The sequence below is a fragment of the Labeo rohita genome, chromosome 7 (assembly GCF_022985175.1).
Source record: "Labeo rohita strain BAU-BD-2019 chromosome 7, IGBB_LRoh.1.0, whole genome shotgun sequence".
NCBI lineage: Eukaryota > Metazoa > Chordata > Actinopteri > Cypriniformes > Cyprinidae > Labeo > Labeo rohita.
The window spans coordinates 35,066,935-35,072,934 of NC_066875.1; positions in this window are offsets into that span (position 1 = coordinate 35,066,935).

The window sequence follows — 6,000 nt, forward strand, 5'->3', positions numbered from 1 at the left end:
CCCGTTAAAATTTGTAGTGTAGGGACACTTATAGTGTGTGACAGCTATATTTTGTATAAAAAGTAATATTGATAGTGGTCCCACATTAAATACTATAATTTATTTTAATTCTTTTACTAGTGCTTAATTCAGGTACATTAATAGTTACCAGATAAATCATATTTTAAACTGTATTTTCATTGTTGAAGTTTAAAAGTGTGCGACAAGGAGAAAACCTATAAAGAGGTGGAAAAGTATGAAAAAAACCATAATAGAAAAACAGTAAAAAGTTTTTAAGGTGGTTTTATTGTTAGTTTGACAAAGAAAGAGGAATTTGTCCAAAATTATACGTTTTTTATTTTTTTTTTTAAATATGACCAAACAACATAAAAGTGCCCATAGTCTAAGAATCACCCTAAAACACATTCCGAAACCATAAACGTGTTAAAGTCCACTGTGAGAGAGATCACAGTGAAGAGAGCACTTATAAAGATAAAGAATTTTCTATAAATCATTTTACATTTCTACTTCTTTTCCAACGTCATTTTACAATACAGTTTTATTATAAAAACTGGCTGATGTGTGCTCCCTTGATATTTTTAATCACTTGAGCACTCATAGCCAGGACACTAAAAAGGCTGTGAAACACTTTCATGACTTGGATTTAATGGCTGACTGAAGAAACACAACACATGACAATAAATAACAGTCCTTTTAAATAACATACAGTGCAATATATTCAACTATAAAGGCAAATGTGTGTTTATAATAGCCTTTTAGGCCAGAAAAAAAATGCCAGCCAGAATTTTATAAAATCTAGAAATGGGTCATCTTCTTGTCTTGTATGTGCACTTTTTATACTGTATATAGTGAATATGTGAGTAAGGGCTTTAATTAGTTTTCACTTGCCATTTGTGGCTTATGACTAAGAATGTGAAACAAGAATATCTCCATTATAGCCCTCAAAGTTTATTGGGTATAATTTTTTTCATCTAAGTAAAAGGCCTTTAATAGCAAAGGTATCAAGTGTAACAACCATGATAGACAGATAGATAGATAGATAGATAGATAGATAGATAAATACCTTGCTGATGTTTCCTCACACACAGGTAATGATTTTCAACGTCATTTCTGTTTCATTTATTGATATTTTCAATAATTACTTGAAACCCTTGCTAAAATTTCTATTTCCTCACACACATTTAATGTTTTAAGAACAAATGTCATCAGCATAAATGGACAATGGGCAATTTAGACCTAGTAACAGAGGCTTGAGTCGTTGATAGCAGGCTAAATGCAGTTAATAACTTTGTTATGGACCCTTTCCACAAGACTGTGATGACGCATTTTAACGGTCATCATCCATTTTGATTTTTTAAAAAATGTATGTACATTTATAACACTATACTTTGTATTATATCACCTATTCATCAAGTTACAAAAACTAGTTAAGGCTAATGTGAGGTTGGACGGTAAATTTGACATTGTTCTCTCTTCTGGGTGCCGATATTATAGTCTCTCTCGATTTTTTTCCTTTGACTGAAAGTCATGAAAACACTATCGTGCAGTTTTTCTTTTGAATTTGAGCAAAAGGGAATGCAAAAATATATTTGTGGTACACTCCCATTCACTGCTCTTGGATTTTACCCGACTATGACAACTTCCGCTATGAGAAACCTGGAAATGTGAGAAAGGTCCATTATATCAGACAGAGAGAAAGAGAGAGAGCTGAAGTGTGTGAATTACCTCTGTGAGTTTTTGCGTCTCTCAGAAGTCTTCGGCAGCAGTGTCTCTACTAATAGTGAAACTTTAAGTTCATTTTCTTCACGAACAGTGTCGTTGGTACCTCGCTTGTGAGAAATGTCACTGATAAAACCGTCAGAGCAGCGCTAACAACATTAGCGCGTATGTTAACGATTATGTGAACTGTACGTGTGTGCGTCTGTAAGGGAGAGAGTGGGAGAAAAGAGTGTGTGCTTTCCGTACATAATACAACTTAATTTCGTGGCAAAAAATATGGGAAAAATCTGTCTTTTCATCCTTTTGTGCACTGTATTTATTTCTTTGGCCAGTGTCGTTGTGGGTTTTGGTTATTTAGCTGTTTTAGGCTGTAAGGACCTTTGAAATAACTAAAAACATGTTGCGAAGCGATAGACATGTAATGCGGTTAAGACCTGCCTGGCACTACGTTCGCCGTGTTTCCCTAAAAATAATTGCACACCTTAGAATGTTCGTCAGCCAATCAGATTCAAGCACCACTACTGCTCTAAAATCAGTTTATTAAAATCAAGTCAAAGACACGTCGAGTTGATTTTAATAAAATGATTTTTAAAAGCAGTAGTGGCAGGAAGCCAGAGTACCTGAAGAAAACCCATACCAAAACAGGAAAAACATGAACATGAAAACGAAAACACAGAAATTATTTGCATTGCTGTTTCAGTTTGTCTTAGATTTTTGTAAATCACGGTATTTGAAGTGACAGAGGTTTTTTTTTTTTTTTACTATACTGAAGCCTAAAGAAAATAATAAAAATACACCCATATGAATACATATTCTATGAATACATTCTCAGTTTATATAACCCCTATCTGACCTGCCAGCTATGCCTCTCTGCATGGCCTTATTATCAAATATGTAAACATAACCATACATACTGCACATGACCTTGCCCTTTCTACAAGAAACAGAGATTAGATTTTTTTTTTTTCTTCTCTGAATATCCAAGATCATATTCAAGATTCTTTTGTCTTTTTAATGTCTAATTTTACATCTTACATATTTCATGTCAACATCCCAAATTATTAAAAAACAAAACCGAAACCAATTTTGTCTACAGTATCAGTGCCCGCATCATTTAACAAATTCTATTTCCAAGAAAATGTTCCAGCTAACCACTGCTGATAAATGTTTATCATTTTCTTTAAGTATTTTTGTTCTCAAAAATTACTTAAGGGAAAAAGGGAAATGGGATTGGCATATGTCTAAACTAGAATTCCACACTGATATGACAACATGGAAAATACGTTAGATCATTTACTGGTTACTTGAAGATGATATCTCTGTTTTATTTGCTGTCATGGATCCAAACACTAAGTTTATGACCACAATTTTGTGTGCTTTGATGCTTTGAGTGCAATGTACTCTGTACTTTGTTCTGACAAAATGCAATTACACAAAATATCTTCTGAACAAATAGCTGCACAGCTGCCATCTTCAGCTCAAGATAAGCATTTAAAAACATCAACACAGATGTTCATGTTTTTTACAGTAAAAAAGGCATCTGTGATAGCCAAAAATTAATTGTAAATGATATGTATTACAAGTTATCACTGTACAGGGACCTCTGGGAATATCCTTTTACTGTTTTTTATTGAAAATTGGTAATTCATAGTTTTTTGGAGGTTTTTAAAAAAAAAAAAAAAAAAGTAAAGTAATGTATGATATCCCTGGTGGAAAAAAACCAGCATATGCTGGTAGGTATGTTTTGATGCTGGGATGCTGGTTAGGTATGTTTTTGCTGGTCCTTTGCTGGTTTATGCAGGTCATGTTGCTGGTCAAGGACCAGCATCAACCAGCAAAAGACCAGCATAAACCAGCTAAGAACCAGCTTAAACCAGCAAAGGACCATCTTAAACCAGCACCAAAACATACCTAACCAGCATCCCATCATCAAAACATGCCTACCAGCACATGCTGGTTTTTTCACCAGGGATACAACAGTTAACAGGGTTTTTTGTCTGTAAAAATGACAAACAATTGTTACAGTTTACAAATATAATATCACAAAATCATTAATGCTTAGAGTTGAACGTTGCAGCATTTCGACCAAATTATGTTCTTATTCATTTTAGCCTAATGAAGAATTAACTGTCTGAATTTTGCACTGTTCAAGGACATGTGGCAATACGTCCTGCACCAGTATCATGCTCTTGTGCACGCCATTTGTGTTTATTTTTTATGACCTGTGTGGACCGCACCTAGTCACAATGTCATATTGCTGGTCAGAGATTTTTTTATGCATGTTTATCTTAAAATATGTTCTACTGGAAATGGTTTGTGACAACACTGAAGACGTGTTTTATCTTGAAGTTGTTTATCAGTATTTTATTGCTTCTGGCCTTAATTGCCATTGAAATATTGCAGATAACAAACAATTAGAGTGTTATTAGGACCAGGATGATGTTAATATTATCAAATGTCATAGTTTTTTCAGATCTACAGTGATGGTTGATGTTGTTCTGTACTTTGGATCATGAAAATACTTTTACTGACTGATCATACAACCTTCCAAATGGCCCTGGAAATCAATTCTATCCAGTTCCATCCAAAATCAGTTGCCCCTTAATGGATCAGTTCAATTCTGATTCTGATTGAGACACATTGTGATGTGCCTCAGACTTTATACAATATTCACATAGTAATCTGTTTCAGGTTCAAGTTGCTTTGACGTTATTTAAAGTTATGAGCCATCAACTCACCAAGACCAAGAGGGCTTCCCACCAGGAGGAGCTCTAGAGCAGCTTGCAAAGTAGATGAGTAGGTCAGAGAGAGAAAAAGTGAACAAAACTGTAGTGGTTTATTTATTTTGAGCAACTAAGGGAACTGTTAAACCAAAAAAAAAAATATATATATATATATGATGAAAATGTATTTTTCACTCTCAGGGCATTCAAGATGTGGATGAATTTCTTCACTCAAACAGAAATTTAGCCTACCATCACTTGCTCACCAGTGGATCCTCTGCAGTAAATGGGTACCGTCAGAAAGAGGGTCCAGCACATCAATTATGTCTTGTGAAGTAAGAAGCTGCATGTTTGCAAGAAACAAATCCATCATGAGGGCGTTTAAATTTAAAAAGTTGCTTCTGGCCAAAATACCAGTCCATAACAATGCTTTCTCCAGTCAAAAAGTCCACCACTTTTGTCCTTTCAAATTAAAATCTACTGACATTTTTGTTTAGAACCATTTTGGACTGTTTTCAACTGTAAACTGTGTTTAATCTGTGCATACTTCCTGATTCAGATGAGATTACTTTTTTTTTTTTTCTCACTGGATAAAGCAATATTATGGATAGAGGACTTCTATTTTAGTCAGAAACAATGGTTTGAAGATGAAAACATCTTAATGATGAATTTGTTTATTACAAATAAGCAGCTTTCACTCGTGGATTACACTGTAAAAAACAATTTGTTGAGTCAACTTAAAATAATTTGTAGCCTGGCTGCCTTCAAATTTTAAGTTCAGTCAACTCAAAAAAAAGTTTATTCAACTTGAAATGTTAAATTATACTAAGTGACAACTTAGATATTCGAGTTGAATCAACTTAACATTTTAAGGTAGCTGGGTTACTTACCCATCTGTTAAGTTTAGCAAACATAAATATCTATGTTGTTACTTAGTACAACTTAACATTTCAAGTTGACTAAACTTATTTTAGTTGACTGAACTTAAAATTTTAAGGCAGCAGGGTAACAAATTATTTTAAGCTGACTCAACAAATTGTGTTTTTTTAAAATTTTGTGTTTTTTATTGTGATGTTTTAAAGGAGAAGTTCACTTTCAGAACAAAAATTTACAAACAATTTACTCACACCCTTGTCATCCAAAATGTTTGTGTCTTTCTTTTTTCAGTTGATAAGAAATGATGTTTCTTGAAGAAAAAATTTCAGGAATGTTCTCCATATAGTGGACTTCTATGGTGCCCCCAAGTTTGAACTCCCAAAATGCAGTTAAATGCAGCTTCAAATGGCTCTAAACGATCCCAGTTGAGGAAAAAGGGTCTTGTCTAACAAAATGATCAGTCATTTTTGAAACAAACTGACAATTTCTATACTTTTTAACCTCAAACGCTCTTCTTGTGTAAGTCTGCGTAAACACAGTTTTTTTTCTGGTTTCAATACGGTCAATACAGTTAGGGTATGTCGAAAAACTCCCATCTCGTTTTCTTCCCTAACTTCAAAATCGTCCTACATCGCTGCGGAAATGCCGACCCAGTGTTTACAAAGTGAACATGCAAAGAAGA